The sequence below is a fragment of the Dendrobates tinctorius genome, unplaced genomic scaffold (genome assembly GCF_039654945.1).
Source record: "Dendrobates tinctorius isolate UK_male_01 unplaced genomic scaffold, ASM3965494v1 ptg000107l, whole genome shotgun sequence".
Taxonomy (NCBI): domain Eukaryota; kingdom Metazoa; phylum Chordata; class Amphibia; order Anura; family Dendrobatidae; genus Dendrobates; species Dendrobates tinctorius.
Window position 1 is genome coordinate 28,694,955 of NW_027361775.1, and position 24,570 is coordinate 28,719,524.

The window sequence follows — 24,570 nt, forward strand, 5'->3', positions numbered from 1 at the left end:
AATTTGAATCTCACTAGAGATTTGAGGACGCTGAACTAGCATCTCATGGCCAGTAGAGATTACACCTCAATGTAACAGGCTGAAATTGGATGATGTATGACAAGGTGGAGGGTGTATATAGTATTGGTGATAATTTGAATCTCACTAGAGATTTGAGGATGCTGAACTAATATCTCAGGGCTAGTAGCGATTACACCTCAATGTAACAGGCTGAAATTGGATGGTGTATGACAAGGTGGAGGGTGTATATAGTATTGATGAGAATTTGAATCTCAGTAGAGATTTTAGGAGGCTGAACTACTGTCTCCGGCCCAGTAGAGATTACACCTCAATGTACAGGCTGAAATTGGATGGTGTATGACACGGTGGAGGGTGTATATAGTATTGGTGAGAATTTGGATCTCACTAGAGATTTTAGGAGGCTACAACTATGCTCTCAGTCCAAGTATGGACGCAGGCAGCCTATTAAGCAGTACTGCTGCACACAAAAGGGTGGAAAAATGAACGCTTGGTAACTGTGCAGAAAAGAGGAAGAAAAGTATTTTTGCTTTTAAAAAAGCAGTTTGCACAGCAGTGTGCAAACAGCAATGCAGCTATCAGGGAGCCTTATAAGGCAGCCTAATAACCAACAGAGCTGATGCACAAAAATATAGCCTCCCCTGTCACTGCACACAAACTGTTGTGTTGTAAGTGGAAATCGCCAACAGCAGAAGCAGTTTTTTGGTTCTTCTTCCCTGCCTAACGCTCTCCTTTATTCTGAATCAGCAGCAGCAACCTCTCCCTAATGCTAAGATCGGCAGAAGTAAGATGGCGGTCAGCGTGCACGCCCTTTTTATAGCCCCTGTGACGCCACACAAAGCCAGCCAATCACTTGCATGCCATTCTCAAAGAGTGTGGTGACTGATGCCCATGTCATCGCGTTGCCCACTGTGTGCGTCCTCCATCATTGGCTCAAAAAGGGCGCTGGAAGCATCATTTGAAACACGACTTTGGCGCTCTGTTCACCGACCTCGTGGCCTACCTCACGCTATGGTCGGGTTTCATTTCATGACCGACCTGTTTCGCTGAACTCTAGACATAAGTATTCAGACCCTTTGCTCAGACACTCATATTTAAGTCACATGCTTTCCATTTTCTTGTGATTCTCCTTGAGATGGTTCTAAAATGAGACATCTTACTGAATCTGTCCACCACCACCAGGATTACAGTGTTCCCTGAAGAGACAGGTAGGTCCGTAATAAAATCGACCTACAAATTAGTCCAAGGGCTGCTGAGAATCTTCAGTGGTTGGAGAGCCCCGACGGACGAGTATGAGAGGTCTTAGATATTGCAGGCGGCCACATGCTCCCGAACATCCTTATGAGCACCTGGCCACCAAAAATGCCGAGTAAGTAGATACACGGTGGCCTTATTTCCAGTATGTCGAGCTAACACCATATCATGATGTTCACTGAGGTCCTTACCACGGAGATTGATTATAACGAACAGTTTGCCAAGTGGACAGGTAGCAGGGGCGTCCCCTGAGTGTCAGCAACCTCTCTTTCAAAATTTGAGCATATCGATGCCATCACTATCTCCTTTTGGAGAATAGGAACTGGTTTGCACTTATCTCGTCCCCCAGGAAAGCAACAGGACAAGGCATCTACCTTAACGTTTTTGCTCCCCAGCCTAAAAGTAGCAAAAAAGATAAACCTGGTAAAAAATAATGCCCATCTTGCCTGTCGTTGTGTAATATGTTTAGCTGATTCCAAGTATACCAGATTTTTGTGATCCGTGATAACCATCACTGGGTGAACTACTCCCTCAAAGAAATTACGCCACTCCTCAAATACCCATTTGATAGCTATGCATTCGCTATTGCCAATACCATAATTTCTCTCAGCTGGAGACAGTTTCTTGGAAAAATAAGCACACGGTTGCCATTTACCAGGAGACACATAATACAGCCCCCACTCCCACCTCAGACGCATCGACCTCCACAATGAAAGTCTGAGAGACGTCAGGCTGAACAAGATTCAGCACAGAAGCATAACACCTTTTCAGTGTGTCAAATGCCTCCCTGGCAGGACTGGACCACTTGGAGAAGTCCATCCTCTTCTCGGCCATATCTGTGAGAGGTTTGTTTACTACCGAAAAGTTCTTTATGAATTTATGGTGGTAGCTGGCGAAGCCCAAGAATCTTTGAATCGCCTTCAAATCCTCTGGATGATCCCACTCCAATACCACCCAGACTTTCGCTGGATCCCTGCAAAAACTGGTGACAGACAATACATATCCATGGAAAGGGATCTCCTCAACCGAGAACATACACTTCACAGGTTTAACATACAATTTATTGGCGCGTAGTATGTGAAAGACCTGCCTAACATGTCCCTGTTGTGACTCAATGTCCGGTTAATAGATAAGAATATTGTCCAGGTAGATCACAATGAACCTGCCTACCATGTGACTAAAGATGTTATTAATAAAGTGCTAAAAGACGGTGGGCTCATTTTTCAGCACAAAAGGCATCACCAGATTCTCATAGTGCCCTTCAGACGTATTGAACGCAGTCTTCCACTCATCCCCCTCTTTAATGCAGATGTAGTTATACGCCCCCTGAGGTCCATCTTAGAGAACCATTTTGCCCCAACAATTTGATTAAAGATGTCAGGGATCAGGGGAAGTGGATTCGGATCACGGACAGTGATTGCATTGAGTTCCCGGAAATCCAGGCAAGGCCGTAACCCCCCATCTTTTTTCTTGAAGAAAAAGAACCCTGCAGCAATGGGAGATGAGTATGGTCTGATATGACTCTTAATCAGACTTTATGTAATATAGTCTTTCATGGCCTGCCTCTCTGGACCAGAGATGTTATAGAGTCTGCTCTTGGGCAGATTGGCACCAGGAACCAGATTGATGGCACAATCATAAGGATGATGGGGGAGAAGTTCTTTGCTCCCCTGCTCAGAAAACACATCCCAAAAGTCTGACAGGTAATTGGGTACGGATTGGGTATCCACCTCTGCCATCTGGGTACCCAATGAGTGTCCTTGACAGTAAGTACTCTACTTAGCCACTTCCTGTGTCTGCCAATCAATTACCGGATTGCACAGAGTGAGCCAAGGAAGTCACAGTACCACAGGTGAGGGAAAGCCCTTAGGCACGTAACAGTTTAACACCTCAGAGTGTATGGCCTCCCCCTGTAGCTGCAAGTCACGGACCACCTATGTAAAGTGCCCCTGTTTTAGGGGGTCAGCGTCTATAGCAATAATTGTTATAAATCTGGACAATGTATGTGGGATGAGGCCTTGGTCCCGGACGAACTTAGCGTCGACAAAATTAATCCCCGCCCAACTTGTCCAGGAAGAAAGAAACGTCCACCTTATTTCCACCCATGTGTAAAGTAGCTGGTAAAAAGAATGAGTCTTATCCACGGAGGTAATAAGTACACCCAGGTTGCCAACCTCAGCCCATTAGTTTTCTGGCGGTTTGCCGCAGTAGAAAAAATCAACTCCCTTACGCCAAACAACTGTCAATTTGCCAGGTTGAGACGTCACACCCACCTGCATGTGTTCCACAGTTGGCTCAGCACTGGCCACTCTCAACCCTGGATGCCCCACCCCCAATGGTGACTCCCTATATCTCTGGCAAAGACGGCAATCAATCCAGATTGCCAGAGACATGGCTGCCTCAAGGGAGTTAGGAATCTCATAGAGTGCTAAAGCATCTCTTACTCTCACTGAGACCCTCACAAAACTGACTACGGAGGGCTGGTCATTCAACCTAGCGTCCGTGGCCCACCTCTTGAATTCAGAGCAATATTCCTCCACCAGGTGGCCCCCTTGCTGGAGTTGACATAGAGAGGACTAAGCCAGGGAGACGTGATCGGGGGTCATCATACACAAGGACCAGAGCCTGAAAAAATCCCTCTACCATCAAGAGTGGCTGTGAGTCAGACAGGAGAGAAAAAGCCCATGCTTGTGGATCCCACTGTAGGAGCGAGATTATAATCCCCACCCTCTGTACATGAAGATACTGGACACAACCTGAAATAAAGTTTGCAAGCCTCATGGTACACCACAAACTTGTCATGCCCCCCAGAGAACATGTCCGGTAATGCGACCTTGGGCTTCACAATGGTTTGCCTGGAGGGCGAGATCCCCACATCAGATGTAATAGGGTGCTGTGAAACCACTGTGTGCAAGTCCACCACCTCCATACTGAGCTGCTGCAACTGCCCTGTCAGAGTTGAGATAGGATCCATCACGGATCAGAAAAACTGATTGCAGTCAGAGTTAATGTCACGATTCGACTGGCAAGTGACCTGGGACCAGGGGCACCTTTTGTGGGCCTAACACTAGGGGGCGCCCTAGTTCACCCTGTTCCCTGGGATATTTCAGATGGCAAAGATGCTGGGGCCTCCGCTCTTGCCTTATCTCCTAGAACAGCCATTCGTCTGTCCCCTTCCCCCACCCAGGCAGACAGGGTAACAAAGACAAGGGTAAACTGAAAACTCCACACACAAAATATACGCTCATATATAACAGAGGAATTCACCAGGGTGTGTAGGGAGGGGAAGAAAGCAAAACATAGAAGAATAAGGAATTTCCAATCGTACAAACCAGACAACAGTAGTTAGTAAGCTCCTCCAACTCTCCTTCTCAAAACCAACTTCTCAACTCCAATGTCATGCAGCAAGTGCTAACTCTGATGAGGACATGGTAATCAACCCAATATTTTTTAGGGAAAAGGAGTGGTTAAATGAGTACAGCTGAAAGCAGGAGTTTTTCAATATGGCCGATTAACCCCTGTTCTGCTGGAAGAAATAAACATGATTAATACACTGGAGAAGTGCTTCTTCTCAGCATAGTATGAGCAACCAAACGCTGCGGTCTTCTGGCTCCGTTCCATTGCGGTAACCCAGTGACAATGGTTTTGTATATGCTGTTACTACCTAATATTATTTTCCTCTATAGATAGGTGATTTTTATATTTTGGTAGTGGATGAAACCCTCCCTATTTCACCCTAATCCCACAGTTTGTTCCTAATACTAACTACTATACAACTCAGTGGAAAATAGCAATGATAAGAACACCCAGGTGCCTGCCTTTCTCTTTCTGTGCTATTATATCTCTCCCTACTAAAGTAAATCACTATCTAACAAGCAACTAATCTTGACAATCTTCAGCTCTTAAAAGAGCTTTTTGGAATGAATAACGCTTACTATAAGCATATTTCACTATCCTTATGCTCCTTTCACTCTCCATATGCTCAAACTACGCTCTTCCTATGCTGTTTCTGGCTGCAATGTGTGCAAGATGGCGCCAGCAGCATTTAAATATCCCCTATGACGCAGGAAGGCCAGCCAGTCACAGTAAGGCCACACCAAAAATGACGCAGGCATTACTGTGATTGGAAAGCCAGCCCAGCATGTTCATTAAATGCAAAAAAAGTGCCAAACATGCTGGGCGGGTCACTCGGATATACCGAGGCGAATGCCTAATTAGTCGCCGAGTAACGAATAGCCCAAATACCGTACTATTCGTGCGACTACTAATGATCACTTCCTCTTCCTCTTATTATGGGTAAGGACAGTTTGATCGCTTTTTATTCCGATTTTTGGGACTCAGAATGAACAAAAACCAGCATTTCATTAATTTCTTTGGGGGGGGGGCGTTTACACTGTTCTGCGTGTGGTAAAATTGATAAAGCGGTTTTATTCTTCGGTTCAGTATGATTACAACAATGCCTTTTTATGTTTTGGCGCTTTTATGCAATGATAACTATTTTATATAAAAATAATTATTTTTCATCGCTTTATTCTGCGAGCTATAGCTTTTTATTTTTTCGCTGATGATGCTCGTTTTTTGCGGAACAAGATGACGTTTTCAGCGGTACCATGGTTATTTATATATGTCTTTTTGATAGCGCGTTATTGCACTTTTTGTTCAGTGGTATGATTATAAAGCATTATTTTTTGCTTTGCTCTTTATTTTTTAAAGGGTTCACTAAAGGGATTAACTAGTGGGACAGTTTTATAGGGCGGTCATTAAGGACGCGGCGATACTAAATATGTGTACTTTCAGTGTTTTTTTCTATTTCCAAAAAATGAATTTATAAGGGATTATTTTTTTTTACTTTATTTAGTGATTTTTTATAAATTATTTGTACATTTTTTTCTCTTTTTACTTTATTACTTTGTCCCAGAGGGGGACATCACTGTAACACTTCACACAGCGCTGTGTCAGATCAGCGATCTGACAGGTGCTGCAGCAGGCTTCCTCATGCCTGTGCTCTGCAGGCACTGAGGAAGCCGCCTCCCTGCAGGCCCCTGAAGGCCCCGCCTCCATCTTGGATCCGGAGGCCTGCAGGGAAGGAGGCCCCCAGAGCAGCGCAGCACGACGTGGGTCTCAGCGAAGCACGGAGGAAGCCCCCCCGCCAATGCTTCTCTAAACCCCTGGTACACTGCGATCATGTTTGATCGCAGTGTGCCAGGGGTTAACGTACCGGAGGCGGTCCGGGACTGCCCCTGACACATAGTGCCGGGTGTCAGCTGTGATAATCCCCGGGCCCCGGGGGCGCCGCTGATTGCGATGACGTATTATTCTGGGGCCCGGGTCCTGTGGATGGGATAAAACGTCAGATGTCAGAAAGGGGTTAATAAACTACTATAAATTAATATCACTCTGTGTCAATGATGTGCTCATAGCTGAAAAATCCTATGTGGCATCCAATAACAATCCCTCTAAATTTTGTTTTTGTGAGAGGAAACCTGCCATACTAATAAGAACAGGCTAGATGGAGTTAATTGTCAACTCCAATAATTTACAACTAATGCTGTTCACGATAGTCAGGTAGGGTAAATATATTATTTTTAACAAATTGCCTAAGGCAAATAATCCCTAACTTAAGAAAATAAAATAGTTAGTTGCATTAGACAGTCATGATAATGGGCTGCGTTAGTCAGTTATGATAATAAGCGGATTTTAAAGCTTTTCCTTTAGCAGTATGATTAAAAGTTATATTTCATGGTCTTTATTTAAGGATTGTTTGCTTTAGGCAATTTGTTAAAAATAAGGTCCAACCTGCACACAGGGTAGATTAGCCCCCTGGGACACTGGAAAATTCAGGCCCCTGACCTGGACATAGAGGGATCCCGCTTGTTTCAACTGAAGTGTATTGCTCAGTTGCCATCGCAATAGGCTGCCGTCCTAGCAGAGACTGGCCGCTGACATGGATGGGACTGTGTGCAGGCAACACGTGACAGTGACATCAACCGGCATATGACGTCACTGTCATGTGGCGCCTGTGATGGGCACACTCACGTCAGCCAACGGCCTCTGCTAAGTCGGTGGCCACTTTAACATGAACGCATCGGATCTATAAGAAGATGCCGCCGGGAGCGCAGTCAGGTAAGAGGGATCTTTTTTTCTCCCCCTTTCTGTCATTGTGGATGCGGCAAGATGATGGCCACAGCCAGGGCCAAGGGACCTAGTGGGCACAGCCATGGCCAAGGGAAATAGGGCCTCTATGTCTCTTGGTCATGGCTGTATCCCCTAGTTCTCTTGACCATAGCTGTGCCCCTAGGCCCTTTGACTATGGCTGTGCCATCTAGTTCCTTTGGCCATGCCTGTGCCCCATAGGTTCCTTGGCCCTGGCTGTGTCCCCTAGGTCCCTTGTCATTGGCTGTGGTCTCTTGTCCCTGGCTGTGATCCTTTGCCCCTGGTTGTGCCCGCTAGGTTACTTTGTCCTGGAAGTGGTCTTGGCCATGACTTTGTCACCTAGGTTTACATGGCCATGGCTGAGCCCTCTTGGTCCTGGCTGAGCCCCCTAGGGCCCTTGGTCCTGTCTGTGGCCTCTAGGTCCCTTGACACTTTCTGTTCCCCCCAAGATCCGTTGGTCCTGGCTGTGCCTCCTAGGTCCCTTGGCCCTGGCTGTGGTCCCTTGGTCCTGGATTTCCCCCTTAGGTTCCTTGGCCTGACTGTGCTCCTTTTCCCCGGCTGTGCCCCCTATGTCCCTTGACCCTGCCATGGCTGTGCCCACTGTCATAGGGGACTTAGGGGGTACAGATAGGGCCAAGGGACCTAGGTGATACAGCCAGGGCCAAGGGATCTAGGAAGCCAGGATGGGGCACATTATTAAATATTAAATAAAGGAGGCCAGAATGGCAGACTTAAATGGAACCTGCCAGTTCCCACATGCCCCCCAACCCAGCAGGATTCACTTGTTTATGAGTAAGTTGATGCCTAAACAGTGCTGTATAACGTTTGTCTGTAAAAATAAGGTTTAAAAAAGCATTTATATTTTCCCTGTTTCCTATGCTAATGAGGGCTTTGACTAGTCGATGGGGCGTTAGTTGCCCCTTACCAGTCAGCTCTTTCCATGTTATCATGGGGTTCAGAGGCGCACTGTGTATGATCGGAAATTCAGAAGATGGCTCCCGGCATGTGCATGGCTGCCAAAATGTGCAGCGAGTGTGCATGAGATTTGCAGGGGCTGGCGGTGATGGCAGCCCCTGCAAATTATGTTATCATGCCCACAGGGGCTTGGTAACATCGAAAGAGGGCTGACTAATAAGGGGTAAATAACGCCCCATTAACTAGTCAAGGCCCTCATTAGCATAGGAAATGGAGACAACATAAATGCTTCTTTTAGACCTCATTTTTACAGGCAAACTTTATACAGGGATAGTTAGGCTACTTTCACACATCAGTTTTTTGCCGTCAGGCAGGATCCGGCTATTTTTAGAAAAAACGGATCCGGCATAAATTTTGGAGAACTGTAGAAACGGATCCGTTTTTTTGCTGGATCCGTCTAGCAGGTTATATCTGTTTCTGGGGGCTGGCCAATTGGATCTGAGCATGCGCAGACTTAAAAAAACGGATCCAGTGGCTGGATCCGTCTTTTTCTGGATCCGGCGCATTCCGGCGCCCATAGACTTTCATTGTAGCAAAAAGCTGGAAGCGCCGGATTCGGCGCTTCCGGCTTTTTTGCCGGAGACAAAAAACGTTACAGTAGCCGTTTTTTCCAGACGCCGGAATAAGACAAGTAGCCGGATCCGGCAAAAAACGGATGAAACGCAATGCCATCCGGTGCGATCCGGCGCTAATGCAAGTCAATGGGGAAAAACTGGATCCGGCATTGCATTTTGCCGGATCCGGTTTTACAAAAAAAAGCCGGATCGCGCCTGACGGCAAAAAACTGATGTGTGAAAGAGGCCTTAAGCAGGGAATTTACTCGTAAATAAGTGAATGCTGCTGGGTTAAGGGCATGGGGGACCTGACAGGTTACCCTTAATTACTGTATAGCAACCAAAACAAACATTATTAGGTTATGGTGGCAAGTGGGGGACATTATTACTGCTGTAATATTTACTTTTTAGGAAGCTATTATCCATGGGGGGGATAAAGGGGGTCCTGTTATTGTTTAGGGCAGCAGTATGTTGCTGTTTTTGTTCATCTGGCAAAGTGTAGAAGTCGGTGAATAAGTGAAGAATGTTCTCTAGAAGAGATACGTTATAGATAACTGTGTCTTCCTTTCTGCAGAAGCGAGTCCTAGCTAGAAGTGATGGTGGTCTGTGAAAAGATGAAGACGAAAAGTAGAGATGAAGGACTTCACCTAGAGATGTCACAGGTGAGTCAGTGTATCACATTTACACACACTTTATGCTATGTACAGAGCTCCTGTGCATAATGTCACTGGTGATCACTGCATTATCTATATACTGACACTATACACTACATAGTATATACAGAGCTACTGTGTATAATGTCACTGATGATCACTGTATTACCTGTACACTGACATTATATACAGAACGCTTGTGTATAATGTCACTGGTGATCACTGCATTACCTGTACATTGGCTATATAAAGAAGCTCTTGTGTATATTGCCACTAGTGGTTAACTTATTACGTTTACGCTACACACTATATACAGAGCTCTTGTGTATGATGTCACTGGTGATCCCTGTATTACCTGTACACTGACACTATATACAGAACTCCTGCGTATAATTTCATTGGTGATCCCTGTACACTGACACTATATATAGAGCTCCTGTTTATAATGTCACTGATTACTGTTTTACCTGTACACTGACATTACATGCTATACTGTACAGTGTACACTCCTGTGTATAATGCCACCAGTGGTGATAACAGTGTTGTTAGTATTTTGGTGTTTATTCATGATCAGTACTGTAGAATTCGGTCACTATGTGGTGGTAACATGTGGTCTAGCCACGGTGTGGTGGTATTTTTCCCTTGTATGTAGTATTATTCAGTCACTATGTTGTAGTAATATGTAGACTTGTCATGGTGAGGCAGTATTTGTCCCTGTATGTGGTAGTATTCGGTCACTATGTGATGGAATATGTAGTCCAATCATGGTGTGGCGGTATTTCTCCCTTGTTAGTGGTGTTATTATTTTAACCAAAGAAGCACTTTAATGTACCATTAAGCACCATAATTGTACATTCCTATTATAGTGTATGCACAGTAGATGTCCAGGAGTCACTTGTGTTTCACAATCGATGCTCCACTATAACGGAGATCACGTCTAACAGCTATTTTCAAATAGCTGTAGGGTGGGTGGGCCCCACTGATAAATTCCTCCTGTGGGCCCCAGACACTCCAGTCAGACCCCGCCTACACAGCAAGCAATATTTTGGTCCTTGCTTTCAAATGTGGGTCGTCCCTCACACCCAGGGCAGCGGGGTACTCGGAACCGGGCCGGTGCCAGGGGGATGAATGTGTCACAGCAGTGGTGACCCGGTCCGTGGCCCTGGGCACCCAATATCAATGGCGGTGATGTTTGTAATATAGTTTATATGGAAAGTTCGTGACGCCACCTGTGGTGCTCGGCAAGTGTGATGTTAGGCCGACGCTGCTGGCAGATCCTCTGGGACTGATGGTATGCGCAGCTTAGATGGTAAAGCTCCCCACAGGCGGAGCTGTAGTCCCAGGGCAGTGTAGATGAAGTAATGGCGGGGAGGCATAGATGATGGAGGTACAGGTACCCAGGTGTAGCGGTGCTGAAATAACTGGAGGACACCAGAGTATGCGGTTCCAAAGCTTTACTCACTGTTTGCAGTTCATACATCTGCCTGCCTCCGCACTGTGTTCTTCAGATCAGGGCCCCAGTCAACCTCCAGGCAGGATAGGATTCTCCCCTCCACACTACGCCAATATGTACCTTACTGAACGACTCCTCCAATGCGCCTTTAGGTGTGAAGCACTCCAGTACTTAGTTACCCTGGAATGCCTCTCTCTAGATGTTCCTAGTCTCTACTTGTATGACAGACAGCTGTAGCCTGCTTCGGGGACTCCTCTCTGCATCCCGGGTCACTATCCAAGTGCTGTTGTGTCCCAAGTCTATGATGGGAGTAAGGCGATAGTGGCTCACTACTCCTCCAGTGTCTGTTACCGGACATAAAGATCCAATCAACCTCGGGGACTGGGCCCCAGCCTTTGCGCTCTGGACTGGAAGGGTTCTCTCTCTTTCTCAACCTGCTTCCCACCGTCCTTCTATTCTTCTTCGTTCCGATCTGTTCTATCTCTCTTATGGAATCTGTAGTCTCCGGTCTACGTCTCCTTCTCTTCCTTCCCGTGCCAGCTGACCCAGTTCACTGGGGCAGCTGCAGCACTCCTTCCTCCATCCCTTCTTCCAGGGATCCCCACTCCTCACCGAGTGGCTGTCCTCTCTTACTCCGCCTGCCTTCTTCTGCGGACTGACCTGAAATCTTACACCTTCCCTCTCTTTTATATCTAACTCCACCCGCCTCCCCAGCACCTCTCGTGTTTCGAAGCCAGGGACCACAAAAGGCACCCTATGACCTTTCCAGCATAAAGCATGGATGGGTCCCTGCTGAACTATCCTGTGTGTGGGGTGCAGGTGCTGGAATGTGGAAGGAAGTTCCCAGCTTACCTGGATGGTGGGGTACCACACCTTAGGAGAAGGTGCAGTACCTCTGTGGCGACTGAAGCCTCAGGGGCGCCACAAATGCAACAGCAATGCATATGGCATCCAAACAAGACATCAGTGGGAATGCTAAAGTATCCAAATAGTGCTGTCATGTGATTTCTGGATGATTAGGGAAACTGAACACTAGGGGTAATCAAAGTGCAATAATAAAATGCATGTAATGTAGCAAATAAATGGAACACTCAACTCTGCAAGTTAAAATAAGCTTTATTTTCGGTTCTAAGCAGATTGTGGAGACATTTTGGCTCACAGTCTCTTCGCGTGTAAGTCACACTTCCTATGAGTCACACTCAGAAGAAGAGTGACTTACACGCGAAGAGACTGTCAGCCACATTGTCTCCACAATCTCTACTCGGAACCGAAAAAAACCCCGCTTATTTTAACTTGTGGTGAGTGCCCCATTTTGTCCTTTCTCCTTCGGATGACTGTGTAATAAAATGCATGTGCTTGCTAGATTAAAGGTAAGAAAGGATCTTCATCAAGCTGCATAACCCCTTACAACTTGTTATATTATAGGGCTTTTTATATTATGCATTTGCTATTGTTTGATATTTATATACGTACATTTGTAACCTAGACATTTTTCTCAAGAACAATAATTTTATTCAAAAGTTATTTTTCAGGTTTAAAAAAAAAACTGTCATAAATTTGACATAGTTGCATACATCCAACTCTGTATATATAATTAATCTCAATTGATTTCAGGGAGTTGGCACAAACATGCACAGTTGTGGCTTAAGGACATCTGTAAAATGCAAGTTACATTATCAAAGGTGTTAAATCACATTGATTAAATCATTGATTCATCTGGGTAAAAAAAAAATCTGTTTTGCAAGTAAAATGTTAACCTTTATTATTAATAAAACTATAAATCATATTGTAAGAAAAGCTGGTGTCATGGTAAATAGCAACAGAAAATGTTTAATGCGAAATGTTAAAATGCAAAACTCTAAGTTTTGATGGGAAAAAGCACAATAGATTTTTCGGAATGTTATGGAAAAAGTCCTCCCTGGAAAGAAGGGAAGCCATATTTCAAGTGACACCTCAGTAACTGCACTGTGATTTTGATATTAGCTATCCAGAAGTACCCATCTGTGGGTAGATTTGGTTCAGTGTGTTGGACATCATCAGCACACAGTTGGGTTGTGATTGCAAGATGCCTCATTAACAGACCTATTAAAATAGGGCTTCTCATTATAGAATCAAAGCAAAAGGTAAAGAAAATGTCCACGTGAAAAGTAGACAAATTGAATTCAAATAAGCGTGAAAATCATCCTGAAAAAAGAATGAGTTTTCACTTATACGGTGTTATGTATGTGCTAAAATCACATTTCTACATGGTGTGCATTTTTTATTTTTTACATCTGTATGCCATGTATTGTTTATGTTCCCAATAAAATTCAGTTTCTTGCTTACTTTTTTTTAATGGATCCATTAAAAATGGATGTCATACTGACTGTAAAGTCACCTATTTAGTTTAATGGCAGGGTCTCACCCACAAATAGGATTTAACTAGTTTATGGTGAGATTTATTTTACTATGTGTAAAAAAATGGACATCTGAATTGTACTATTGGGCAAAACTGATCTGCGCTGACTGAAAACATGTGTCTGAACTCAGACTAAGTCTCCTTATAACTGGTAATAAATATGCAGTTTGTGGTACAATTATTGATGCAAATTTAAAGAAGCATTCCCAATAACTTTTTATGTATTAAATGTGTGTATATGTACATGTAATGTAGTGTGTGTTGATATACTCACCTAGCGCAGTTTTCTCCGGAGTCCAGTGCCGTTCTTCTGCTCTTCTGAGTGACGTTACCACAATCGAGACTATAATTTTACACTCTGTGGGAACCAGAAGTCTATTTTAGAATGAAAGCTGTGAGAGAACAGATTACATTTTGTTTCTGTGATCCCCACCTTGTTTTATAACCCCTATGTAATGGTGATCAAGTAACACTGATGTGCAGAGAAGTTTCTTATTGCTATTCACGCTATTCACACCCCTAAAGTTCCTATTAGCTTATAGTTTGGCTGAAATTTTTCCTTTGTCCATGATGCTCTTTAAAGTGCCTTATTATTATTTATTACTTAATGGCCTTCAGCTCTGTCTCAAGCCATGATGACTTGATGGTTGAATGACCTGTAGCAGCATCGATCTTTTGCAAGACTAGGTAGATCCATCAGGGTCTTCTTGGATGTTATCTTGATTGTATCAAGGCATTGGGTTGCTGGTCTTCCTCTTCGTCTTGTTCCCTCTAGTCTTCCTACCATGATGTCCTTCTCCACTTATTGCTCTCTTCGCATGATGTGTCCGAAGTAAGCAGCAAATTGTAGCGAGTTGATTTTTGCTTCCAGTGACATGTCTGACTTGGTTTGTTTCAAAATTGATTTGTTTGTTCTTTTTGCCATCCACGGAATTGAAAACATCTTTCTACAATGTACAAAAGTAACAAAGACAGTCATGTGCTTTTCCCTTGATTAGAAAAATAGTCATAACTGATGTACACCATGAAGTGTTTTATATTGCACTAGCTGAAGAGCCCGGCACTGCCCGGGCATAGTAACTAACTGTGGCTAGTTGTAGCAAATTATAATTATCCTCCATCCCAGAGTCCCATGCCCATATACCCATCACTAGAGTTGAGCGATACCGTCCGATACTTCAAAGTATCGGATCGGAATGGATCGGCCGATCTTAAAAAAAAGTATCGGTATCGCCGATTCCGATACCGGAAGTCTCATTCAAGTCTATGGGACTTCCGGTATCGGAATAAGAAAAATCCTGTTTTTCCCTTGTACAGCCTCTCTGGGGTCTGTACGGGCCTTTCGGGGGGCTGTGCCGGCCTGCCAGGGGGTCTGTGCAGGCTCCGGTGGTCTGTGCCGGCCTGCCGGGGGGCTGTGCAGGCTCCGGTGGGCTGTGCCGGCCTGCCGGGGGGCTGTGCCGGCCTGCCGGGGGGCTGTGCAGGCTCCGGTGGGCTGTGCCGGCCTGCCGGGGGGCTGTGCAGGCTCCAGGGGGCTGTGCCGGCCTGCCGGGGGGCTGTGCAGGCTTCGGGGGTCTGTGCAGGCATCGTCCGATGGGACTACAAGTCCCATCGGGCGATGCCTGCTACCATGACAGTGATTGACACATTAGCCAATGATGGGACAGTAGTAGTCCCATCATCCGGCTAATGTGTTGAATGTAAAAAAAAAAAAAAAAAAAATTACATGCTACATACATACAACATGCATACTACATACATGCTACATTCATACTACATACTACATACATGCTACATTCATACTACATATATACTACATGCAACATACATACTACATATATACTACATGCTACATACATACTACATATATACTACATACATGCTACATTCATACTACATATATACTACATGCAACATGCATACTACATATATACTACATGCTACATACATACTACATATATACTACATGCATGCTACATACATACTACATACATACTACATATATGCTACATACATACTACATATATGCTACATACATACTACATATATACTACATGCATGCTACATACATACTGCATGCTACATACATGCTACATGCTACATACATACCACATACATACTACATACATACTACATACATGCTACATACATACTACATATATACTACATGCAACATACATACTACATATATACTACATGCATGCAACATGCATACTACATATATACTACATGCTACATACATACTACATATATACTACATGCATGCTACATACATACTACATACATACTACATATATGCTACATACATACTACATATATGCTACATACATACTACATATATGCTACATACATACTACATACATACAACATGCATACTACATACATGCTACATTCATACTACATACTACATACATGCTACATTCATACTACATATATACTACATGCAACATACATACTACATATATACTACATGCTACATACATACTACATATATACTACATACATGCTACATTCATACTACATATATACTACATGCAACATGCATACTACATATATACTACATGCTACATACATACTACATATATACTACATGCATGCTACATACATACTACATACATACTACATATATGCTACATACATACTACATATATGCTACATACATAATACATATATACTACATGCATGCTACATACATACTGCATGCTACATACATGCTACATGCTACATACATACCACATACATACTACATACATACTACATACATACTACATACATACTACATGCTACATACATACTACATATATACTACATGCAACATACATACTACATATATACTACATGCATGCAACATGCATACTACATATATACTACATGCTACATACATACTACATATATACTACATGCATGCTACATACATACTACATACATACTACATATATGCTACATACATACTACATATATGCTACATACATACTACATACACTCACTGGCCACTTTATTAGGTACACCATGCTAGTAAGGGGTTGGACCCCCTTTTGCCTTCAGAACTGCCTCAATTCTTCGTGGCAGAGATTCAACAAGGTGCTGGAAGCATTCCTCAGAGATTTTGGACCATATTGACATGATGGCATCACACAGTTGGCGCAGATTTGTCGGCTGCACATCCCTGATGCGAATCTCCCGTTCCACCACATCCCAAAGATGCTCTATTGGATTGAGATCTGGTGACTGAGGAGGCCATTTGAGTACAGTAAACTCATTGTCATGTTCAAGAAACCAATCTGAGATGATTCGAGCTTTATGACATGGCGCATTATCCTGCTGAAAGTAGCCATCAGATGTTGGGTACATTGTGGTCATAAAGGGATGGACATGGTCAGCAACAATACTCAGGTAGGCTGTGGCGTTGCAACGATGCTCAATTGGTACCAAGGGGCCCAAAGAGTGCCCAGAAAAAATTCCCCACACCATGACACCACCACCACCAGCCTGAACCGTTGATAAAAGGCAGGATGGATCCATGCTTTCATGTTGTTTACGCCAAATTCTGACCCTACCATCCGAATGTCGCAGCAGAAATCGAGACTCATCAGACCAGGCAACGTTTTTCCAATCTTCTACTGTCCAATTTCGATGAGCTTGTGCAAATTGTAGCCTCAGTTTCCTGTTCTTAGCTGAGAGGAGTGGTACCCAGTGTGGTCTTCTGCTGCTGTAGCCCATCTGCCTCAAAGTTCGACGCACTGTGCGTTCAGAGATGCTCTTCTGCCTACCTTGGTTGTAACGGGTGGCAATTTGAGTCACTGTTGCCTTTCTATCAGCTCGAACCAGTCTGCCCATTCTCCTCTGACCTCTGGCATCAACATGGCATTTCCGGCCACAGAACTGCCGCTCACTGGATTTTTTTACTTTTTCGGACCATTCTCTGTAAACCCTAGAGATGGTTGTGCGTGAAAATCCCAGTAGATCAGTAGTTTCTGAAATTCTCAGACCAGCCCTTCTGGCACCAACAATCATGCCACGTTCAAAGGCACTCAAATCACCTTTCTTCCCCATACTGATGCTCGGTTTGAACTGCAGGAGATTGTCTTGACCATGTCTACATGCCTAAATGCACTGAGTTGCCGCCATGTGATTGGCTGATTAGAAATTAAGTCTTAACACACAGTTGGACAGGTGTACCTAATAAAGTGGCCAGTGAGTGTATATGCTACATACATACTACATATATACTACATGCATGCTACATACATACTGCATGCTACATACATGCTACATGCTACATACATACCACATACATACTACATACATACTACATACATACTACATACATACTACCTGCTACATACATACTACATATATACTACATGCAACATACATACTACATATATACTACATGCATGCAACATGCATACTACATATATACTATATGCTACATACATACTACATATATGCTACATACATACTACATATATACTACATGCATGCTACATACATACTGCATGCTACATACATACTACATGCTACATACATACTACATATATGCTACATACATACTACATATATACTACATGCATGCTACATACATACTGCATGCTACATGCATGCTACATACATACTACATACATACTACATGCTACATACATACCACATATATACTACATACATACAACATACAATACATTCATACAATACATACATAGACATACAGTACATATAACATAGAGTAACATACTTACCAATACTTGTCACATTGTTCCCCGAAGCCATTGTCTTTTACGGAATAAATATTAACATAACAAACCACAAAAATACTCACCCACGATCCGAAGCAGTCCACGAGTGTGTCCCACGACGATCTTGGGTAGAGAACTGCAGCATCAGCTGTTGCTGCCGTTCTCTACGGGCTGCAGGAATCCAATGACGGAAGGTAGGTATCCTTCCGCACTGTATTCCTCCGCCACTTAAAAAAAAAAAGTCCCTAGTCTCACTTTATGCCATTGCTGTGTGGGAAATTCCCACGCAGCAATGGCATAAAGTGAGACTAGGGACTTTTTTTTTTTTAAGTGGCGGAGGAATACAGTGCGGAAGGATACCTACCTTCCGTCATTGGATTCCTGCAGCCCGTAGAGAACGGCAGCAACAGCTGATGCTGCAGTTCTCTACCCAAGATCGTCGTGGGACACACTCGTGGACTGCTTCGGATCGTGGGTGAGTATTTTTGTGGTTTGTTATGTTAATATTTATTCCGTAAAAGACAATGGCTTCGGGGAACAATGTGACAAGTATTGGTAAGTATGTTACTCTATGTTATATGTACTGTATGTCTATGTATGTATTGCATGAATGTATTGTATGTAGTATGTATGTAGTATATATGTGGTATGTATGTAGCATGTAGTATGTATGTAGTATGTATGTAGCATGCATGTAGCATGCAGTATGTATGTAGCATGCATGTAGTATATATGTAGTATGTATGTAGCATGTAGTATGTATGTAGTATATATGTGGTATGTATGTAGCATGTAGTATGTATGTAGCATGCATGTAGTATGTATGTAGCATGCATGTAGTATATATGTAGTATGTATGTAGCATGTAGTATGTATGTAGCATGCATGTAGTATATATGTAGTATGTATGTAGCATGTAGTATGTATGTAGTATGTATGTGGTATGTATGTAGCATGTAGCATGCATGTAGTATGTATGTAGTATATATGTGGTATGTATGTAGCATGTAGTATGTATGTAGCATGCAGTATGTATGTAGCATGCATGTAGTATATATGTAGTATGTATGTAGCATGTAGTATGTATGTAGTATATATGTGGTATGTATGTAGCATATATGTAGTATGTATGTAGCATGTAGTATGTATGTAGCATGCAGTATGTATGTAGCATGCATGTAGTATATATGTAGTATGTATGTAGCATGTAGTATGTATGTAGTATATATGTGGTATGTATGTAGCATGTAGTATGTATGTAGCATGCATGTAGTATGTATGTAGCATGCATGTAGTATATATGTAGTATGTATGTAGCATGTAGTATGTATGTAGCATGCATGTAGTATATATGTAGTATGTATGTAGCATGTAGTATGTATGTAGTATGTATGTAGTATGTATGTAGTATGTATGTAGTATTTTTTTTTTTTTTTAACATTTAACACATTAGCCGGATGATGGGACTACTACTGTCCCATCATTGGCTAATGTGTCAATCACTGTCATGGTAGCAGGCATCGCCCGATGGGACTTGTAGTCCCATCGGACGATGCTTGCACAGACCCCCGGACATCAGCACAGCCCCCCGGCAGGCCGGCACAGCCCCCCGGCAGGCCGGTACAGACCCCCACAGGGTGCACAGACCACCGGCAGGCCGGCACAGCCCCCCGGCAGGCCGGTACAGACCCCCACAGGGTGCACAGACCACCGGCAGGCCGGCACAGCCCCCCGGCAGGCCGGTACAGACCCCGGGCAGTCCACACAGCCCCCCGGCAGGCCGGCACAGCCCCCCGGCAGGCCGGCAGAGACCCCCGGAAGGCCCAAAATGACGGCGCATCATGATGCGCACACACCGCGCATCATGATGACGTCAGGCTGTCAATCAACTTTGAACTTCCGATTCCGATGCCGACTTCCGATATTGAAAAAATATCGGAAGTCGGTATCGGAATTCCGATACAGCAAGTATCGGCCGATACCCGATACTTGCGGTATCGGAATGCTCAACACTACCCATCACACATCCTCCATCCCATAGTCCCATGCCCATATACCCATCATACATATTCTCCATCCCATATTCCCATGCCCATATACCCATCATACATATCTGCCATCCCATAGTCCCATGCCCATATACCCATCATACATATTTGCCATCCCATAGTCGAGTGCCCATATACCCATCACACATCCTTCATCTCATAGTCCCATGCCCATATACCCATCATACATATCCTCCATCTCATAGTCCCGTGTCCATATACCCGTCATACATATCCTCCATCCCATAGTCCAATGCCCATATACCCATCACACATCCTCCATCCCATAGTCCCGTGCCCATATACATATCCGCCATCCCATAGTCCCTTGCCCATATACCCATCAAACATATCCTCCATCCCATAGTCAAGTGCCAATATACCCATCACACATCCTCCATCCCATAGTCCCGTGCCCATATACATATCCGCCATCCCATAGTCCCGTGCCCATATACCCGTCATACATATCCTCCATCCCATAGTCCAGTGCCCATATACCCATCACACATCCTCCATCCCATAATCAACCATTATGACATCATAATGAGCGGCGGCGGGGCTTGCGACCTATGATGACATCAGCGTCGCCATGGCAACCGTTGTGACATCATAATCAGGGGCAGGGCTTGATACGCACACACTGCTTCCCCAGTATGCAAATAGGGGCATTATGACATCACAATGAGGGGCGGGGCTTGACACGCACACACTTTTCCCCCAGTATGTATAGGGGCAAAATTGTTTGGTGAATTGAAACGCGCAGGGTTAAAATTTCGCCTCACAACATAGCTTAGGACACTCTCGGGGTCCAGACGTGTGACTGTGCCAAATTTTGTGGCTGTAGCTGCGACGGTGCGGATGCCTATCCCGGACATACACACACACACATACATACACACACATACATACACACTTTGAGCTTTATATATTAGATTGAACCTTATAGGCACCAAAGTACACAGTTAATGTATTGCTATAATATGTAGATGGCTCAATGTGTCCTAATAAATATATTATATATAGGGAAATGATTAGTATATAGCTTAAGATGTAGCTACTGTATTAGATAGTGTTGGGCGTCAGGTTCCTGCAGCTGCACAGCAGGAATCCAGAGCCATGCAGCCAGCGGTCTCCCACTCCCCTCCGACCTCTCAGGGACCTGCACAGCAATCTCGGTGATCCAGACGCCCTGCTCAGACCAGTTCTCTGGGTCTGGTTGTTGCTGCCCCCTGTTGACCAGCAATAGTAGCGCAGCCTGCTCTGCAGCAAGCCACTCCAGAGGCTAAGTTCTCTCGCCGCGCTACTGGGCATGCTCACGAGACGATCTCCCAGTGGAGATCGGGAGTCACATGCTCAGGTCCTTCTCCTGATCTGATTGGTCCATCTCAGAGATCGGGAAGGTCCCGGAAGCGCACGGCTATAAAAGGCCCGCATGGCAGCTCGGCCATGCGCTAGTATAGACTCTACTTGCTACCTGTGTGTATGATGACGGATGCATGTGCCTGCGAATGACTCATTAAGACTCCCCTCCCTCTGATATTACGTGTGTGGATAGGGACTTAGTATTAGAGTCAGCGCCAGTCAGTGGCATGATACAGGCCGCAGTGCATATCTTCACCTAACTAGCGTCCGACAGTGCGCCTCCTCTGGGCACAGTCATATAGCGGCTGAGTCAGTCGCCGCGCTTCAATCAACAGCATCTGTGGGCGTCTGCGGTAGTGACGCCGCACACACGGTAGGTCTAGACGGACCCTGACCCTCTGCTTTGGGTTCAGCTCCTGTGACCATATACCATGCGTGCAGTTCTCTGAGACCTATGAGTCCAACAGGCTCAGTACTTACGTTTATGTTTCAAGCGTAACGATGGAGTTAACAGAGTACGCCCTGTGCACACCCGGTGACGTTCAACCCGTGTCCGATATACCGCCATATTGTACGCCTGCCATTATCTAGCAGCGGTGTAACACTTACTGCACGGTGGACCCCGGGCGGCGAACGCACTTATTTATTTATTAGTGCGTTCCGCCGTCCCTAACATTATGCTAAAGCCAGGGTCTGGCTAGTAATGGCGGACCTGCAGCAGCTACAGCGGTACATTCGGCAGCTGGATTGCAGATTGGCGGCTATTGAGAGCTCCACCTCAGCTGTGAATGCTACAGTGGCCGCTGCTCAGGCAGTCGCAGAGGCTGTGTCACGCGTATCCACACCCACGCCGATGCCGACAATAACCCGCCTCCCGTTGCCCAATAAGTTTTCCGGTGACAGCACCGCCTGCAGGGGTTTCGTGAGTCAGTGCTCTATCCAGCTTGAGTTACTGGCCACGCGATTTCCTACACAGCGGGCTAAGGTGGGGTTTATTGTTTCTCTCCTATCAGGCAGGGCGTTAGAGTGGGCTACGCCATTGTGGGAGTGTGATGACCCCGTGGTTTAGGGCGCTGCTCAGTTCCTCACGGCCCTGTAGCAGGTCTTTTTGGGACCACAGATCACGCACGACACCTCTCTCCAATTATTGGCCCTAACACACGGGTCTCTCTCAGTCAGCCATTATGCCATCCGATTTCTGACATTGACTTCCGAACTGGAGTGGCCTGATAAAGCACTCGTCCCTGTGTTTTGGAGGTTTGCGGTGCATGTCAAAGATGCTCTAGCAACCAGAGAGGTCCCCACAAGTCTGGAGGAATTGATTGCCATCTCCACTCGCATTGATCTCCGGTTTAAGGAGCGCGGGCTGGAAAGTGCGCAATCCAGACGAAGGGTTAACTTGGCTCCCACCTTCTCCAAGTCGCTAAGATTTCCCGCTCAGGAGCTTACACCTTCTGAACCTATGGAGGTGTCTCGTGCCGGCCCCAAGCCACGTCCGGTGCGAAGCTCCGCACGTTGCTACCAGTGCCGGCAGTTTGGTCACTCGGTTACCACGTGTCCTCTGCGGTCGAAAAAACGATTACGACCAGTGGTCATAGGTGGTGGTCTAACTAATATGAAACCCTTTTCTCCCAAATCAGCATTCTGAGGGACGTTAGATAGCGGGGCTTCCACCTGGGAGGTAGAGTTCACGGTGGATTCTGGGGCAGAAGGGAACTTTATGTCCTCGACCTTCGCCCTAAAGCACGCTATTCCTCTGGTGTTACTGCCCCAACCCCTGACCATCAGGGTGGTTAACGGTGCACCTTTACCATCTCAGGTGACCCACCAGACAGCACCACTCGGTCTCTCAATCTCACCGTCCCACCGTGAGATTTTGTCCTTGTTCATTTTGCCTGATGGCATCGAGCAGGTGCTTCTCGGAGTTCCCTTGCTCCGTTGCCATTCCCCTCATATTGATTGGGCTTCGGGGAATAAACTGGGTTGGAGCAAGGACTGTGAGGGAAGGTGCTTGAGGGGCAGTGTTCAGGTAGCTTCCACTGAAGTACCCGCGGATCTCTCTGCGCTTCCCAAACCGTACCATCAGTACGCGGACGTCTTATCTAAAAAATCTGCGGAGATGCTTCCGCCGCACCGTCCTTACGATTGTCCGATAGACCTATTGCCAGGCACGGAACCTCCTAGAGGCTGCATGTATCCACTATCACTCCCCGAGACGGAGGCTATGTCTCAATATATCCGGGAGAACCTGGCAAGAGGTTTTATCAGAAAGTCGGTGTTGTCGGCTGGTGCAGGGTTCTTCTTCGTGCAGAAGAAGAGCACAGAGTTACGTCCCTGCATTGACTACAGAGGTCTCAACGCCATAACGGTTAAAAATAAGTACCCTCTTCCGTTGATCTCTGAGTTATTTGATAGGTTGCGAGGGGCCCGGATCTTTACAAAATTAGATCTACGGGGGGCGTACAACCTGATCCGCATTCACGAAGGAGACAAGTGGAAGACAGCATTTAACACCAGGGACGGCCATTATGAATATCTGGTCATGCCCGTCCGCCTCTGTAATGCGCCTGCTGTCTTCCAGGATTTTGTTAACGACGTCTTCCACGATATGCTCACTACCTCGGTGGTGGTCTATCTCTATGACATCCTCATCTTTTCACCAGATTTGACCTCCCACCGGAGAGATGTCTGCAGGGTCTTCGACCGTCTGCGGACAAACTCTTTTCGCCAAGCTGGAGAAGTGCCAGTTTGAGCAGGAGTCCTTGCCGTTCCTGGGCTACATCATCTCGGCCCAGGGGTTGGCTATGGATCCGGCCAAACTGCAAGCAGTAATGGACTGGCAGGAACCACATTCACTCAAAGCGGTGCAGTGCTTTTTGGGGTTCGTCAACTATTATCGCCAGTTCATCCCCCACTTCTCCACACTGGTAGCTCCTCTGGTTGCTCTCACAAAGAAAGGAGCTAATCCT